At 45.7% G+C, this 19,503-nt stretch overlaps 1 pseudogene; it reads left to right on the top strand.

Annotated features, from left to right (window-relative positions):
• Window positions 1-448: 448 nt before the first annotated feature.
• On the top strand, window positions 449-528 carry LOC129039647 (small nucleolar RNA U3; annotated as a pseudogene).
• The last annotated feature ends 18,975 nt before the right edge of the window (window positions 529-19,503 follow it).

Genomic DNA, 19,503 nt, shown 5'->3' with positions numbered 1-19,503 from the left:
GCCTCCCTAGTAGCTGGGATGACAGACACATGGCAGTCATGTCTGGCTAATTTTTTTTAATTAATTTTTTTTTTTTTTTTTTGTAGAGACAAGCATCTCACCATGTTTCCCAGGCTGATCTTGAACTCCTGGCCTCAAGTGATCCTCCTGCCTCAGCTTCCCAAAGTGCTGGGATTACAGGCATGAACCATCATGCCCCACCACTGAGCTGACTTTGTAGGTCCATTTGGATCAGTTAGTTGTTAGTTGTTCTTAACATTTTTGGTGGCTGATAGACTTCTTTGGGAATATGATGGAAGCCATGGACTTTCTCTTCAGAAACATTCCCCAATTTTGTATTCATGTACACCAAACTCGTAGTTTTTATTTCGCCTGTGTGAGCTGCAAGCCTCCTAAAGCCTAGCTAGTTATGACCATACATAGGACCCCTGATTTAAATGGTGCTGTTAAGACTGTACTTTCAGGAATCATTTCTATAGTTCATTACTAGAGAAATTTCTCTGAACATGTAGAGCACCAGAAAATATTTTTAAAGATTTCTTTAGGCTGGGCGCGGTGGCTCACGCCTGTAATCCCAGCACTTTGGGAGGCCGAAGTGGGCGGATCATCTGAGATCAGGAGTTCGAGACCAGCCTGACTAACATGGAGAAACCCTGTCTCTACTAAAAATACCAAAATTAGCCAGGCATGGTGGCGCATGCCTGTAATCCCAGCTACTTGGGAGGCTGAGGCAGGAGAATCGTTTGAACCTGGGAGGTGGAGGTTGTGGTGAGCCGAGATCGCACCATTGCACTCCAGCCTGGGCAACAAGAGCAAAACTCCGTCTCAAAAAAAAAAAAGATTAAAAAAAAAATTCAAATAATTGGTGTGGTTAAGGCAAAGAATCCCCAAATGAAAAACAGAATCCACAGTGTCTGCAGAAGCCATCTGGTCCAGCCGTGTTCATTTACAGATAAGAAAACCAAAGGCCAAGATTTTCAGACATTTATTCAAAGTCAGATTCTCCATGTTCCACAGCCTCCCTCCCATTCTGAGTGTTCTGAGTGCAGCTGATGTTGCCCGTGGTGGGAAGCCTGTGTCACTACACATTGGTTCTCCTTGGGGTCTGTTGGGCTGAGTGGTGCACACCCATCCAGACCCTGCCTGCCTCGTCTCTGGTGAGGGCAGCTCCATGGGTTATTTCCTTCAGCCAAGCCCTGCCCTCAACTCTTATAGTCATGTCTGGTCTGAGGAAACGGAGACTCAGATCCCTTCTGGCTAGGATTCTGGGCTCAGACACTATTCTGGCTTTGACATGGCAGGGCCTTCTGCCTCGTTCCTGTGTCCCGTTTCCTTCTCTGAGTCTCAGTTCTTCTAAGAGGCTTCTGTGTTAGTTCCTTTTCTGCTAACGTGCCTGATATCCAAGTCCCAAATTGGGACCGAGACCCTGTCCTGTCCTTTTGTTAGTGATAACCAGGTGTGGTGGGGAGACATTGGTTTGAATTCTAGCTCATCTGCTTACTGGCTGTGTGACTCTGGGTAAATTACTTAACCCTCCCGGGCCTCAATTTCTTTATGTATGAGACAGGAGCAATAGAATATACCTGACAGGGTGGTCATAGAACTGGTAGACAGTGTTTATTGATAACTAGTAGCTGGCATCACTAGTCCTACTCCCAGGGGTTGGAGTCTTGCCCAATCCAGCCAGATGGATGGAGCCTTAGTAACCTTCAATAGATGTCCTGATGCCTGAGTTGCAGAGGGTTGCCCATCCTGACTTCCCCCATCATAGAGCTTTGCCCACTTGTTGGGACTATTCATAATTTTGTTCTAGGCTGTTCCCTTCCCCACAGTCCCTGTGAGCCTAGCCAGCTGGAGATTGCCAGCATCTCTCCAGACAGGAGGCCTGCCCACTGGACCACAGCTTCTCTGTATGTGCTTGGAACTGAGTGGGCTTGTCCATGCCCTCCTCATCCCAAGAAGGAAATTACAGATCAATTTCATGTAAACACACAGCTGCAAAAGTCGTCAGTGGAATAAATAAATAGGTGAATGACCTAACTAGGAAATGTTTATTGCACATCTACCATCCAGTAGCCATAGTAGTTAGCCCTGGTGATATACCACGTCTCTGTCCTTAGGGCACTGAATCCTGAGGGGAATCAGACACATGGCCATTGATTGATTGCATTACAGTCCCTGTGATAAATGAATGTGGTGATGGAGGGAGGGGGGACTGTAGAGCCTCCACCTCTACTTCAGAAAGGCGAGGGTAAAAAAATAAAGGTGAGGTTTGGGAAGGCTTCACAGAGGAGGTGATGTTTGATTTGGGTTTTGGAGGTTGATATTTCAGTATTTTTTATTAATTTTTCCAGATGAATTTTATGGTCACTGAATGGGCTCTTTAAAAAATGAGTCTTGAGATCGGGTGCAGCGGCTCATGCCCATAATCCCAGCACTTTGGGAGCCTGACAGGGGAGGATTGCTTGAGCCCAGGAGTTCTAGACTAGCCTGGGCAATATAGTGAGACCCCATCTCTACAGAGAGTTAAAAAAAAAATCAGCCAGGCACAGTGGTGCATACCTGTGATTCCAGCTACTTGGGAGGAATTGCATGGTGGGAGGATTGCTTGAGCCCCAGAGGCTGAGACCCTGTGAGCCCTGATCGTGCCACAGCACTCCAGCTTGGGTGACAGAATGAGACCCTGTCTCAAAAAAAGAGTCTTGAAAAATTACCAGGCCAGGCTCATCTCAGGAATATAAGTCTGATTCAACACAGAGAGACCAATATTAATAGAAAGAAATTATAAAAATTGGAATACCTATTATTCAGCATGGTGCCTAAAATACAGTCAGTCAACAAATATTTGATGGATGAATGAATTTGGTCTCCGTGGATGTAGAAAAATACTGGAAATAATTACATGTGTATTATAAAGCATCAGAAGAGTAAAAAATAGGTGTATTGGGGGATTTACCCCTATGTAGGATAAAGAGCCTTCTTGTGTATAACCATGTAGCAATCCTTACACAGGGGCTGCAGATACTGAGTGGGGAAATACTAGAAGTGTGCCCTGAAAAACAGGAACTAAACCAAAATGCCCCTTATCTCTACTCTTATTTAACATAGTTTAACAGATGCTTGTCATAACAATATAGGAACAAAGAGAAACTAGAGGGATTGGTATAGGGAAGGAAGAGATAAAAATATCGCTGTTTGCAAATGACACAATTTCTATTCAAAGAAAATTACAAAATCCTAGATGGCTGCTTCTGATCAGAAATTAAAGCATTAAAGGGTCAGCATTCCAAAGTTTATGCCTAGATTTCATGCCCTTTTGGCATTTAAAATCCCAATGAAATACTTCATAATGCAGGGACATGATAATTATAATAATAATCAGGAAAAATTGGTGGACATGCGTATCAAAGGATGTTTTGAAAATCTTTAGGAGCAGGACTTGTCTAAGCAAACAAGGCAGGCAAGCAGTAGTTATTAAAATTGTACAATAGTAGGATAAAGCAGGAAAATGGAAGAGCAGTACAATAAATAGATCTAAATGAATGGAAGACATTTATTTATTTATTTTGAGACGGGGTCTCACTGCACCCAGGCTGGAGTGCAGTGGCGTGATCACGGCTCACTGCAGCCTCAACTTCCTGGGCTCAGGCAATCTTCCCACCTCAGCCTCTTGAGTAGCTGGGACTACAGGCATGCACCACCATGCCCAGCTAATTTTTTGTAGAGACAGGGTTTTGTCATGTTGCCTGGGATGGTCTTGAATTCCTGGGCTCAAATGATCATCCTGCTTCAGCCTCCCGAATTGTTGGGATTACAGGTATGAGCCACCATGCCTGACCTGGAAGACATTTATATATGACAAATTTGGAGAGGCAAACAATAGTGAAAGAAATAATTTTACAGTAAATAGCTCTTGGGAAAAACTAGATAACAATGTGGAGAAAATGAACTCAGATTTATATCTCACATCATATGTTATAAATTTTAGATGTATTAAAAAGTTAGTTTTACAAACTCTTAAAACTCAGAGGAAGCAGGTGGTATTTTTATCCTCGAGAGCAAATGTGTTTGAAAATTCCGTAAAAATGATCATTAATGGAATGAGATGTGTTCAACTATAAAGGAATAAAATCTATAAGATAAAAATAATAAAATCATGTTAAAGGATGTCAGGGTACGGTGGCTCATGCCTGTAATCCCAGCACTTTGGGAGACCAAGGTGGGTGGATCACCTGAAGTCAGGAGTTGGAGATCAGCCTGGCCAACAGGGCTAAAACCCATCTCTACTAAAAATACAAAATTAGCCGGGTGTGTTGGCACGTGTCTGTAATCCCAGCTACTCGGGAGGCTGAGGCAGGAAAATCACTTAAACCCGGGAGGCAGAGGTTGCAGTGAGCCGAGATCGCACCACTGCATTCCAGCCTGGGCAACAGAGTGAGACTCTCTCTCAAAAAAAAAAAAAAAAAAAAAATATATATATATATACACACACACACACACACACACACATATACACACACACATATATACACACATATATATATAGCGAAGTTAATGGAAGAGGGAAACAGTTGTAATAAACCAATGGATAAGACATGTTATCAAAGTTAAGCACAGAACTGATGAAGATCTTTAAGGCAAATACTTAGACTATATGGGTGAAATAACCCAGGCATAGGAGCACATCATTTTGTATGAAGCCTGGATCATAAACTGAGAGATACAAAGGTGTTTCACTTTCTTTTCTTTTCTTTTTTTCTTTACCAAATGCAGGTAATTAGGGAATAGTTAGGCAAATGCTATGAAAACAATACAGTGGAGAACTTAAAACACTTGATACGAGATAGGCAGAGCAAGGTTAAGTGGGACAAGAATATGGAATCACTTACCTGTGCTGATGATGACCTGGTAAATACCTGTGCGCACACGTCCATAAGAATCTGGACAGGTATAGGGCTTATTTGATGTACTTTTGATTAGGTTTTTTTTTCTCTGTAAAATTGTAAATATGTCATGGAATGTTGGTTTTTAAAAGAAGAAAGGAGGGGGAAATTCTGTAGTAAAAAGAGGAAATGCGTTGCGGTGGAGAGACGGCACTGGGAAGTCATCCACATGGAGCTGGATTTAAGTCACTATGTTACCATGTGGTTTTGGACAAGTCACATCTCTTCTCAAGCTCCCAGTCTCCACCCTGAGAGGAGGTAATGGTGACACCCACAAATTAGATCACAGGAGTTCTTGGCTTCTGAGCAAGCATTCTCTTTGTCGAGACCGTTTTATGGAGTCCTGGAGTCCCTTGCCCCCTCTCCCTCATTTTGTCCCATCTCTGCAGAATGTCTGTAGTTTGGGAGCAGATCCAGTACTAGCGTGACAACAGAGACGGGCAGACAGACAAACACAGCCCCGAACAGGGCAGCCAACAGAGTCATTGCGAATAACGGTGAAAAGAGACTGCAGCCCCCAGCAAATAAATATGTGCCCTTTCCATTTCAGATCTGGAGACGTGGCCTAAGGGAGAAGACAGAGACTTAAAGAGAGCGTTTTGTTGAGCAGACTTAGATTTACCATGCAGTTGAAACTTTTTGTAAGCCTGGTTTGTGGAAAAAGCAGGAAGGAAAGGAGGCCAGCCACTTATCTGGTATGTTTAGGACACTTTGGGGCATAACTAATGAATTCTAGTGTTGAGCTCCTTTACTTGGGAGCTAGATGACCTTGAGCTTCTTAGCCCAAGCCCCAGTTTCCTCATGTTGAAATGGGAATAACCTCTGTGTCTCCCTGGTTTGTTGTGAGAGTGACCTAAGATGTCATGCTTAAATGTTCTTTGTGCTTTTCAGTTATTATTTGTCAAGGTTTCTCCTGGATGCATGCCAAAACAGACACAATGCAGGATCCCATAGGGAATGTGGATTATTGTCCCTGCCTTTGGGGAGCTTGTACATCCAGAGGGAGTGGTTACACAAATCCCTGCAAAGGCCGGGGAGGAGGGTGGTGGGGGGTGAGTGTCATGAGAAGGCAGCAAGGCCAGGGATGCTGTTTTTAAGACGAGGGACATTGGGGCCACTCAGGGCAAGGGGCTAGTGACTGGGCAAGATGCAGTATGGGGGATGCCTGAGAGAGGCGGCATTTGTTGAGGAAGGTTCCAGAAGACATTAGGTAGATTTGAGCAGTCGTCCAGGATATACTGGACATACCCAGGTCTGTTACCTCATTGGAGCCTGATTGCAACCTGTGAGCTGAGACAACTGGGGTGTGCAGGGACTGAGGTGTGAGCTCCTTTCTGGGCTGACTTGGGTCCAGGACGGAGGCCTCTGCCTGCTCTGCCTGTGGTTCTTCCTCTGTACCAATGCCCTTTCAACAAGAGGAGTCATGGGCACTGGCCAGAGTTCATCTTCTTCCGTGGAGTGAGGAGAGGGGCAGAAGAGAAGAGGGTGAAGGGCAAGAAGATTCTGAGATGAAGAGGGAAGAGGAAGGTCAGGAACCAGGAAGGGGGTCTGACTGATTTTCGGGAAGCAGTTGATAGGATGTGGGACCTGGAGTTAGTCACCTGGGGCCAGGTCCTAGCTTTACAGCTGCCAGCCTCCATAACTGTGACCAAGTCAGCCAAATTTTCTGAGCCTCAGTTTCTTCCTCTGTAAAATGAGGATGACTAACTTACCTCCTAGGGATATGAGGAGGACTAACTGAGTTGTATCTGGAAAGTGCTTGGAACTTTCCAGGTCTTCCGTACACATTAGCTGCTGCTCTTGTTATTTTTGTGATCACAAAGGATTCATGCCCCTTGGAAACGACGGTACTTCTGTGTCATGGGCTTTGTTGCATGGTGGGTCAGTAACACTTTCCCTGTACTCCACAGGGGCAGGTAGTTGCTTCCCCCTCTGCCTGCTTGTCTCTGTCTCAATCTTCTGCCCCTTCCCTTTTTTTTTTTTTTTTTTTTTTGAGACAAGGTCTGGCTCTGTTGCCCAGGCTAGAAAGCAATGGTGTGATCGCAGCTCACTGCAATGTCCACCTCCCAGGCTCAAGCAGTCCTCCCACCTCAGCCTCCCAAGTAGCTGGGACTACAGATGTGCATCACCATGCCTGGCTAATTTTTGTATTTGTTTGAGAGACAAGGTTTCATCATGTTGGCCAGGCTGGTCTTGAATTCCTGACCTTGGATGATCCGCCCACTTCGGCTTCCCAAAGTGCTGGGATTACAGGTGTGAGCCACTGCGCCAGACCCATCTATTTTGAGTTTGAAGCAGCTTACCTTTATTAAGCACCTTCTATGTGCCAGGCATTTTGCTTTGTAATTTAACATACATTATCTCATTTAAATCCTCCCAATAACTCTTCTTGGTGGGGCTAATCATTCTTGTTTTTCAGATAAGGAAATGGAGGCCTAGAGAGTCCCACAGGAGGAGATTCAAATTCTGTCTGCATCCCTGAGCACACATCAGTATAACCCTGTGTGCTGGGGCCTCGCATCTTAAGGCTGTGTGAACCAAATTCCCTCCCTTCCTTGTAAGTGACCTCACTGGAACACAGCTGGGATGGTCCTTAATTCTGCCTTTTCCCTTCCCAGTTGTAAGACTTTGAGTCAGAGTACTTAACCCCTTAATGCCTCACTTTTCTGTCTATAAAGTGGCAGTGATAACAGCACCTAGTTTGGTAGGTTTACTGTGAAGATTAAATAATACTCAGAGTTTTGGAGCACAGCTGTAAGTGGTGGTTGCTGTAACACTGGTCTGCAACTTTGAACACTATCCAGCCCCCTGAGAAACTGGCCTATCTGCTGACTGTAGCCCGGGGGTGGGTATATTAGCTTTGACTAAATACGTAAAACTTTTAGTGACCCTTCAATCTCCCTGTCCCACCCTTAGGCAAGAGGAATTCTCTTAGTCCTGCAAATGAGAACTGTTCTCCACTTTTGATGAATACAAAGAAAACCCAAAGTGAGAGTTTCCTGGTAAGAGAAAGCAGCAGCCCTGAGGTATTAGCTCCTTAGGGCCTTGGATTCTGCACTTGCTTAGCACTGATAGGAAGCAGAGAGCAGTTAGAGGGTAGGATCAAGAGGCAGGAGGAGAGTATCCTGCCGGGGTGAGAGGATAAGGAAATGAGGTTGGGTGGGGCTCCTGACAGGGTTAAGGCCTATGAATCACCAGAGGCCCTCAGGCTGGGTGCAGTGGGGCTGGAGGTAGCTTTTCTGAAAGTGGCGCTTCTTGGAGTCAGCATTGACTTCACATTCAAGATGGCTGGATTGGGGTGGGGGTAGGGGAGAAAAGGGGGAGTCTTAGAGGAATGAAAATGCATCATGTGGCCACAGCAAGAATCCAGAGAGGAAATGATTAGAATTATGCTATGGAGTGAAAAAGTGGGACTAGAATAGAGAGATAATTTTGTAGTTCCCTGGCTGTGGAGGTGTGCATGGGAGTCTACGGTGACCCTCAGCTTTTAGCATGTTACTGGATGCTTGGTGGCACCACTGACAAAGATGAGGAGGAACCCAAGAGAAATAAGGTGAAGGATGTTGAGCTGAGATTACCTTTTGACATGTTGAGCTTGAGAAACCCATGAGAACTACAGTTAGAGGCATCTGCTCAGAAGAATGTCCTGGCTGGAGTCGGGCACCATCTGCAAACAGATTCTAGTACTTGAGTCTAGTACTCAAGACTCCCAGGCACAGCATGTTCCCTCTTGCAGGTGGGGTGGGGTCGGGCAGAGTGGTGAGTGGCTGGAGAGGCACCCATGGAGTGCCCCATACATGCCTGGCACCAAGTTGGGAGCTAGGTTCTCTGCAAGCGGGCTCTGTGGCAGGGCCTGGGGGTCTCATGGAATTTCAAATCTGTCAGTGCGGATGAGCCCAGCAAGAAGAATGTGGGAGGGAAAGCATTGACAGTGGACAATGAAGCCCTGGAGGACACTAACAGCTCTCGGACTGGAGACCATAGATTTGAAGGATATAAGCTCCAATTACAAAATGCGCTCTGGAATGTATCCCATTCTGCTGCTTACAATCTGCCCCACACCTGCAGGGTGGAGTACAAACTCCTTAACACAGTGTGCACAGCCTGCCTGGACCTTGCCTTGTCTTAGCTTTCTAGGGCTGCTGAAACAAAGTACTACAGACTGGATGACTCAAAGCAACAGAAATGTCTGCTCTTGCAGTTCTGGAAGTTTGAAATCAAGGTGTTGGCAAGGTTGGTTCCGTCCAGGGGCTCTGAGGGAGAAACTGCTCCGTGCCTCTCTCCTGGCTCCTGGTGGCTGCTGGCGATCCTGGGTGTTTCTTGGCTTGTAGCAACATCACTGCAATCCCTGTCTCCATTGTCACGTGGCATTCTCCGTGAGTGTGTGTGTGTGTGTGTGTGTGTCGCTATTTTCTCTTTTTATAAATAAGGGCACCAGTCATTGGATTAGGTGAGCTTAAGATGAGTTTAACCTCATCTTAACTAATGATGTCTGCAAAGACCCTATTTCCAAATAAAATCACATTCTAAGGTTCCAGGTGGCCATGAATTTTTGGGAGACAACCTAGCACCAGCCTCGTTTTTACCTGCTTTTTGGGGCCTTATTTCCCTCCCAGTTTCATGGCCTCTTTTGGGGAAGATGTCCAGAATCTACCCCAGCTGAGGTTTGCTGTCTCTGTCTCGTGAGCCTCTCCCTTTCTGCAAGCACCCCAGTACTTTCTTTTTTTCACCCCAATACTTTCTTCATTGTCCCTGTCCTATCTAGGCACCAGCTTCCTCAGAACAGGGACTGGACCTCGCTCCTCTCTCTTTGTCAGCAACTTGATGGCTGAGAGCCTCAGCTTCAGGGTGCCACAGAAGCGGGTGTGAGTCCAGGCTCCCCACTTAATTAATGTGCGACCCTGGGTGACTTCCCTGACCTCTCCTAGCGTCAGTTTTCCCATCTGTAAGATGGATCTATTAAATGAGAAAAGGTATGTAAAGCAGCTGGTCCGGACTTAGAATCTCCATGAAGGCAGCATTCGATCTTGTTTTGCTCACCTTTGTGTATCTGGCACTTAGCATAGTGTCTGATATAGTAGGTGCTCCGTTAATATTTGTTGAATAAGTGACCACATGGGGAGACTTAGCTTGATAAGAAATGACTTTATAAGAATTCAGAAGGGTAGATATTTGGTAATAACCAAATAAACAACAATAACAAAAGAAATGACTTATAAGAAGTGAGTTCTGTGTTTATGGATGTGACCCTTCCTTAGAAACCCCCCTTCCCCCTGCCTTCAGTCCCTAAGAGCTGGGTAATTACAGTTTGAGTTGCAGCTAGATGCTGACGAGTAGCGGTGAACAGGGGTCTCAGTTTGAGTCAGACTCACAGCCCTGCACCCAGTGTTTCTCTTTCATGTGGATGGAACAAACTTTGGCTTATTACATTAGCGGTACCTATGGTGGCTGCAATAGATGAGTCACCGTTTACTGTAAAGCTTTCAGATGCCCGGCAGATGCATGCCAGTTGGGACTGACAGGGCCCTCTGCAATACAGGCAACCCAGCCTCAGGGGTCTAAAAAGACACAGAAAATCCTTTTTGTGGTCCCAAGTAGTACCGAGGTCTTGGGTGAGGGTCCATAGCCATCTTAACTTCTTCATTCCTAAATTTACTACTGGAAGTTAACTTTGGTCTCCAAACAGTGGAAGGCACATTTTGGAGCCAACTAAAGAAGTCTGTGCAAATTGGTGTTTACTTGCTTCTAGACTAGAGGTTTATGTTGCGTCTGTTTTGTTTTTATGTAAAATATTAATTTTTAATAAAAGGACCCACTCTTATTTCTTCATTTTCGGTCGCTGAGAGGAATGCCTCAAAGCCCAAGACCTTTTTCCTTAAGTAGAAATGTAGTTGGCTGCTCTGCCTGCAGGTGATGGTTTTCTTTTCAAGAAATGAATCCGTGAAATTCCATTTGGTCTCCAGTGGTACACAGGGCTTGAGGCATTTCAGTCGTTGGGGATGAACTCAGTTGTGAAGAACTGAAAAGACAAGACTCCTAGGCACAGCATGTTCCCTCTTGCAGGTGGGGCGGGGTCGGGCAGGATGTGGAGAGTGGTAAGTGGCTAGAGAGGTACCCACGGAGTGCCCCGTACACGCTGGCACCAAGCTGGGAGCTAGGTTCTCTGCAAGCAGGCTCTGTGGCAGGGCCTGGGGGTCTCATGGAGTTTCAAATCTGGTGAGGCGGATAAAATCTTTTTGTGCGTGTCTGTATGCTTATCTGTGCCTTGGAGCTCTGGTTAAGTTATGTAGCCTCTCGGCCTCAGTTACCTCATCTGTAGAATGGGGATAATAACAATTTTCCTCAACTGGGTGGTTTTAAGGATTTGATGAGATATTTAAAGTACCTAGTGTAGGCCTACAGCATAGTAGGGCTGAAAAGGTGGTAATTGTAATGATGAGAAGTGTTTTGAATCTTTTATTTTGAGAGCACGGATGGTGGAGGGAGCCTTTGGTGAAAAGAAGGGTGTTGAGATAGTCCATCTGGGTAACTGGTAGTTGACGGCCTGGTTTTTTATGGTAATTAATTCAGTATCTCAGATTGGCCTCTGTACTCATTTGGCTGGTTGCTGCCTCTCCACTGAGGTATTTGCTGCTGGCCCCCATAGAATATCTGCCCTTCCCACCCTCTGTGGCCTGTGCCCTCCTCTTCGAAGGCTTCTCAAATGATTGGCCCCAGATGCTTTGACAGGGCCGTGCTTTTCTGGTGCATTGGGAGGATGGCCAGGGGCCCCTGCAGTTTAGTTCACACCCCTCCACCTTTCTGTGGCCAGTGAAGCAGAGGAGGTGCTGAATTCTGTCCTTTCCAAGGCCCCAGTTGGGACTTGGGTCTCCTAGACAATCTTGTGTCTTCCTTGGGAGCAAGACCTGTCAAGAACATCTATTTGAGATTCTGAAATGTGGTGCTGTCTAGGACACAGCCAGTGTTTATGGGGGTGGTGGTGACAGACTATTTGACATTGGGACTTTGGGGACATTCAGGATAATGGTTGCCATGGCTGGACACCCCTTACGCCTGCCTCCTTTTTTATTGCTGGTGTCTTCTCTGTGAGTCCTCGTCTTCTCCCATCCCCAGCTTTGTGGGGAGGTGATTGTCCTAGAGTGGAGCCCCCTTGCTTCCGGAACCCACAGTCTCACAAGGATGCTGCTGTTCCTCCAGCCAGTGTTTACTGCCCTTCTAAGGGCATGGGCCCTGCTGGTGGTGGGTGATTGGGGTTGGGGGAAGGTTGCGTTTTGTTTGCAACTGCATCCCCAGGCATACCCCCAATAAGCAAGCCAGTGTCAAGCAATTGTGAATGAATGAAGTGCCAAAGGAAAGCCCCTCACAATGAGACGGGGTGAAACTGCTGCCCCCACCCCACCCCACAGGATAGTTATATTTGTTATTCTCTAGCTGCCTTACTCCTCCTTCTTGGCATGTGTTTGCGTGCTGGGCTGCGCAGCTGTCATCAGCTGTCATTTGGGTTGTATCACATGGAGCCGTACGAGACCCCCGTGCTTGGCTCTCCATTGTGTAGTAGTGGTGCTGAGTTTAGGGTGTAGCTAGCTGAGGTTAGGGTTATGGTCTGTGACTGGGACCAGGAGTATTTTTCTCCACACAAAAGATGCAGGTCCTGTGACTCCTCTTTGGAGACGACTGGATCCAGTAAAAGCAGGTTTTCCTCTGGGGTGCATTCCATTGAGTGACAATCAGGATTCTAACACAATTCTGATTCCAAAGAGCATGTTCTTTCCACAGCCTCACACTGACTCCTGGAATACCAGAATGCTGTAATACAAGAATTCCATCTATTTGAGGGTTCTGTGGGACCCTCTTGGAGAACAGAAAGAGTGTGGATTAATGGTGAGCAACAAAAGTGACTTTCTCCATTCACTACCACACCATAGAGGATCTAACCATGGGGTATGGATGGGAATCAGAACTAGGGTAGAGAAGCTGACCTCTGTTCCCAGAGCATTCAGTTACTACTAGACATGTTCAGAATGCCACAGTTCTAGTCTCAATGACTCACTGGAGGTCTTCTCTCCTCCCTCCTCCCTCTCCGTCCCCATGGTCAAGTTCTGGTTACTTCTAATCAGCATTAGGCCTGGAACAGACTACAGCAATGCATGTGACTTTTCTAAAGCCTTAAAACTGGAAGAACTTGCTTGCTCCAGTGTTTTAGATACAAAGCTACACCAGGACTGCATTGGCTAGGGACCCCAGCACTGCAGCCACTCCAAGGTCTGGGTTCTTTCCTGGTTGTGTGCTGGCATTTGGGTGTTGGCTTCCATTCAGGAGGGCCTCTTCCTTTCATGCAAGCAGATACCTGAAGACACCTAGGTCCCTCGCTTGGTAGTTGGGAATGATTTCACTGTCAGGGGAGCTCTGGGGTGGAATTTAGTGGGATGGGGCCTATACTTTCTCTTTGGTCATTTTAGGTTTAGTATGTTTTTGTCTGTAAAGCGAATGATAACTCCAGCTCATTACTATAATTTGACTACAGTATTGGTTTAATGAGAAACCTATGGGAGGGACCTACTTTCTTCTGATTTTTGTTTTATTTTTTAAAAATTCTGTACATTCTGTTTCATTTCTCTTCCATTGGAGTTTTCTTTTTAAAAGTCACCAAACAACAAAACCATTTAGAAAATAAAACTGGACCCTGGGGACTATGTAGCATTTTCTCTCCATGCTGCCTGACTTCCTTCCATCTGGTTAAGTCTCTCCATGAGTTTTCCAGGTGGCAGGAGGTGAGATGGAGAAACTGAGGCCCATAGAGGGAATGGGAATTGATTGAAGTACACACTGGATCAGGGCTTGAATCAGGCCTGCACAATGTAGGTTCCAGGCCAGTATATCTGCCGCTCCCCAGAGCATTGGTGTTATCTGTGGGATGATCTCCCTAGCAGTGCATGATCTCCTTGTAGTTTCATTGGCTTACTTAAGATGAGCTCTCACTACAGAATTGCTTTGATCATGCATTTTACATGGTGTCAGGACAATCTTGAATGGATTCCTTCCCCATACATTCGTCCATCCGACCACCCATCCATCCATCTATCCATTTATTCACCCGTTCATCCAAAATCTTTCTTGATCTGCCATGCACAAGGCAATGTGCCAGGCCCAGAAGGTTTGGGGAATGAGAGAGACAAGATCTCACTTCTGGAGAGTCTTTTCTTTGGAGTTGGAGGGGCAGAACCATAACATCACTGTAATACCAAGGAGAACAAAGTAAGCACTGTAATAAGCATACAGGCAAAATGGAGTAGTGGAAGCGGGGGGTTAATTTTTGTTGAGAGATGCAAAGATGGCATTGGATCTGAGTTTTGAAGGATGAATAGAATTTTGGCACTGGGCAAATTATGGAAAGGTGCTTAGGAAAATAAGGACCAAGGGCATGTGATGGCCACACTCTGGATTCCTTATTACCATACTGCACAAACTCAGAGGTGATTCTGTCCTGGGTTTAAATGGTACATGCCCTATAATGGTTTTGCAAAATGTTCAGACCTGCTTCACTTTGGGGATAGGGTTGGAGATAGAAGGAGGGCATTAGGAGAGGGCTGGTATTTATTGAATATTTTGTGTACGTTTATCCAGTCCGTATACATCGTCTAATCAAGGGCACACAGCTAGCAAGTGCTGGAGCTGGGATTTGCACTCAGGACTCTGACTTCAGGGCCCCTGCCCTTCCCATCCTACTGACTTATCACCTTCTTCTTGGGAATCACTGATGCTAAGCAGTCATTCCCAAATAATAATATAGGATTCAGGTTGCAAAGTGGAGTTGGCTTCTGACCAGCAGGAAAGCTTGTGAAAATATTTTGCTGTCTTAACTCACATCACTCAGACTTTCTGTGATGAGCGGAAGGAATATTCTATTTTGGCCATGCTTTCTGGAGGACCCTTCACAGTGCCACTCCTCTGTAATGTTGGTCTTTGGCTGGTTTATCAGATGATTGCTGTATATATTATTTCTCTAAGAGCAGGTATCTTCTGACCTATGACCTGCCCAAACTAGCAAGTCATACACTTCGCTTGAGTGGGTTGTTAATGCACTTCTGATGGAGACAAGCTTCTGAGCTGGCACTATTGGCTGGGTGTCCTTCTGTTTAATAGAGTGGGGTTTTAATTGGAAAACAAATGCTGTCCATGAAACCTGAAAAGACAAACAACGAGGATGAGTGAGGTGAGGAGTGGTGGCTGAATAGGAGGTGGCATTTCCTGGGGCAAAGGCGTTGGGCATTTTGTATCTATTTTCCCAGAAGATGTCTTGGGACATAGGGGATTTTGTCAGGCAGGTGAAAGCCATTCAGGGAGTAGGGTGAGTGTTTGAATCTTAATCAGTAATTCAATATTGAATAATATCTTAATCAATATTAATCAATGATATAATATTGTCATTCTACAGTACATCCCGACAGTGCCTGTGTCCTGTCATTTGACCCCTCTAACCAGGGGTTTGTATAGAGAATACTTTCTGGGGAAAGTGCCTGAGGCTGTTGGTTTTTGTCTCACAAATGAGGTGTAATCCTCATGAGGTCCCAACCCAGTTACACATCGAATTTCTTGTCTCCATACTCCGATGATGCCCTCTGTCTCCTTCCTCTCCTTTCTTTCTCCCCCTTCTCTGTTACAGTGTAATTTTAGTTTGTAAGTTTCTTCCAGGGCTGCAGATCAGTTAATCTTAGAATCCACTGCTCTGAGAGCATCTTGCCTTTTATCTCTGTTCTCTATATTGGGGTCTGTGATTCTGCTGCTAAAAAAAGTTTGAAAACCAGATGCCTAGATCATTTCTGCAGTGCTCCTTGTCTGCAAGGGTGGCCCAAGGGGGTTTGTGGGTGAGGGCCGCAGCGCCTCCTGCAGGGTATGTGTATGGGTGTGTACAGGGGCCTAGATAGTGTAGGGGACTGATGTGCCTGTCTTGTCGTTCTTACTCTGCTTCTGAAGTCTGGGTCCTTCTAGTTCTTGGGGTACTTGTAATTCTCCTCCCACCATCCCAGGCAGCTGAGGAAAACAGTTTGTGGGTTTCATTGTGGAAACGAATGAATAAATCCCAAGTTATATATGTTCTCTCTTATAATACACCCTGTACAGACAAGAAATCTCAAAGAGGTTGAGTAACTTGCCTGAGGTCACACAGCTACTAAGTGAGAGGGTCTATATTTGAATCCAGATCCTGATTTCAGAGTTCATGATCTTCTCTACTACCTGCATCAGCCATACTTTTACAATAAAAGTATTTTACTATAAAAGTACTGTATTTACTTTTACAATAAAAAATATTTATTATTCTCTATCATTTCCCTCTCTTGGGAAGATGGGCTGGGTAAATTTAGCACTGTGTAAATTAGTGTAATATGCATATCTCACTTCTATTTGCCTTCAAAGTACTACCTTTGGAGGGTGGGGCGTTCTGGCTTTGAGTTGGCCATGGTGGGAGGACGGGTGGGGGCCCAGATTTGGGGTTCTTGTTTCAGTCATTCGGAGCAAGGGGAGAGGTCTGGGAGGTTTATTTCTCAGCTCCTGAAGCTGGATAGTAAAGTCACACATATGAGAGCTTCAGAGCGCAGAGGCCATCAGTTTCCCTCCAGTTTCCTCTACATCTCCTTTTTCTGACCCTTTCTGATTTTCTACTGGATTCTGATGGAGTCCTTAGAGGGTGACTCAGAAGATGACGAACTGGGAACAGACCTGCCTGGGACATTCCAGGTGTGAAGGGGGGCAGGGCCTGGGGAAGACCAGAATTGTGTGTGTGCACACATACACGTGTGCATGACCATTGATCAGATGGCAGTTGCTCGTCCACTGATTGCAGGAATTGGAATCACATGTTGGTTGAACAGTGTGGTCAATCCACAGGTCTCAGTGAGCGTGAGGTAGTTTGATGGCATCTGTAGTACAGAGATGTGAGCTATGCATTTGTTAAGGCCGTGCTTCTCCTTGAGCTGTGAATGGTAATTGTATTCCCCTTTTCTAGGGTGTCTCATTCCTCTGCTTGAGGGGTGATTATGGACCTACTGTAAGGACTTAGATACGCTCATGAAACACTGGAAGAGAACCTTGGAAAAAAATCCATGGACTAGGTTGTTGGAAGAAAAATCCAGCTAGCTTGTAGGCCCCTCAAGCCTCAGTTTCATCCAGAAAACTGAGGAGAGTTTTCATTAGCTAGTAGCTTCTCTCTTTGGTCTCTTCTCTGACCCAGTCACACTTACAAGCCAGGTATGGCATCAGGGACTCAGAGTTTGTTGAGTCCGAGTGGGCAAAATCTCTCCGATCTTGCCTGAATGGGACCAAAGGGTGGCCACAGAGCCTTCATTGCCAAAGCCTTCCGGCGGGCTCAATCCTCTGTTCCCCTCCTGTTGCCAGACATTTCCTGAGAACTGAATACTGCAAGAGCCAGATCTTAAGAATGACAGCAGCCCCAGGTCACACAAACAAATTTAGCCCTGCTCTACCCCCATCTTGGGTTGCTGATCATTCTCTGGGTGTTGGGAGGTGGGTGGGGAATCTGGGCTGTAGCCATAGAGCTGTACATTTAGATGGGCCTTAGCGCTCCTTTTAGTTAGTCCACCCTGACTTTGTAGAGGGGAAGTTGGCTGTCACAAGGTCACACAGCCCCATGTGGGCTGAGCCTGGTCACGGAACCAACTCTTTGCAAAGGGCTCTTTTGAGGCACAGCCTGGACTCCCCAGAAGGATGCCGGCCCTGTCTACCCCACCTGTCTTGTTTTCCTGGGAACAAGTGCCGGTGTTACAGATGAGAATTTTATGACTTCATTTCAGAGAATGCGGCTGGGTACAGTTTGCCTGGTGGGTGCCTAAATTTAAACGAAGTGGGCTGTGGTGGGCGGTAGTGAAGAAGATTGGCTTGGTGCTTTCATTAAAGCACAATGTGTTGGGGGGGAGGTTGGGTTTTTATTTTTACTTCACTGAATGAGGGTTGAGCGCAGAGCTGAGGTTTTCCCCCCCCTTTCCTTTTCTTTCCTTTAAAACGATTAAATATCTGTTTTTTTTATATTCTCAAATCGGGACTGGTGGTACATTTCACTTTCAGCCTGAGTATAAATGAAAAGTTGAATTGAAATGTTTTTTGCATTAGTATTGCTATATTATTATTATTTTGCATTTCCTAATGGCCAAGTGCAGTTGTTGGGCAAGCCTCTTAAGCATCTATAGACCAATTCTGGTTAGACTTGGTTTTTATTCCCAATCCTGGACACTCGCTGGCTGAGTGAGCCTGGATATTGTTTCTGAACTTCGGTCTCTTCTCTGGAAAGTGTTGGAAGCAATGACTAGGTATTAGAATGAATGTGTACATCTGCAGTCCCGTATGTGAAGCCCTGGCTTACTGCACAGCACATGGAGGGTGCTCATGAATTACTGGCTGTGCCTGGCTTCTCTGCTGTGCCTTCCAAGCCTTGCCCCCCACCAAGGTGGGCATTGATCAGGGGAGGGTGTAGACAGGATAGCCTGCTGACGGAGGAGGCACGGGGATGGTATGGAGGGATGTGCTGTTGTTATTGTGTTGTGGGGGGAGAGTTGGAGTTTGGGGGTGACCTGGCTTGTCTCTTTGGAGTATATGGGGAAAGCATCAGAGGCCTGAGCACCTGGACCTTCACCCTAGAGGGGTGTCTTCCTGGGCATCACCTCACTGATTCTTTGTAGTCTTCTCAGGCTTTGAAAATCCAGATTTAAAAATCTGGTCCGTTTACTGTTTTATGATCATAAAGCAACCTGTTAACAGAATAAGTTAGAACATATAGGAAATCATAGAGAAGAAAATAAAAACATCCATCTTTCTGGAAGAAACCAGTGTGAGGATTTGGAAGTTTACATCCCAGTCTTTTTTCTTTTTTTTTTTTTTTCCTGCATATATACATTGGAGAGTTTGCCTGCTTGTTCATTTTTACAGAACTGGAATCATACTGCACATATTGTTATGTAATGTGCTTTAAAAACTCTATTGTGAGGATTTCCTAGTTGTACACTGCTCTTTTAAAACCTGACTTTCTGTGGTGGCACAGCGTTCTATTATGCGGAAGTTCTATAACTTATTTAACCAGCTCCCCTATATTTAGTCATCTAAATTGCCTTCCATTTCTTTTGCTCATTCACCTAATGCTGCAGTGGATTTGGGAATGCAGATTTTAATAGCTAGGTCACTGTTTTAGGAAAGACATTCTCTGGTGAAGCACACTGAACTAAATGGTTGCATTAGTTTCAGGTTTTGCCAGGCCTTGCACACTCCCGTGACCTTTGCGCTCTGCAGGGAATTCACCATCTGCGTAAGCGCTGTACCTCTCCTGAATCTCCGTTCTGCCCTTTACTTACTTCTCATCGTCCTTCAACCACTTCTCTGAGAAGCCCTCCTTCTCAGGGGCAGAGGGGATGATGAGAGGCCTCGGCTGCCCCAGAAGATACTGGTTCAAGCCCTGACAATGTCACTCACTTGCAGAATGACAGTGAAAAATCTGTGGTACTTTTTTGAAACCCAGTTTATTTATCTGCAAAATGAGGGCAGGAATGCCTTTCTG

This window comes from Pongo pygmaeus, chromosome 5 (assembly GCF_028885625.2).
Source record: "Pongo pygmaeus isolate AG05252 chromosome 5, NHGRI_mPonPyg2-v2.0_pri, whole genome shotgun sequence".
Classification (NCBI taxonomy): Eukaryota; Metazoa; Chordata; class Mammalia; order Primates; family Hominidae; genus Pongo; species Pongo pygmaeus.
The sequence above is the reverse complement of the archived record's forward strand: the minus strand, read 5'-3'. Positions and strand labels throughout refer to the sequence as shown.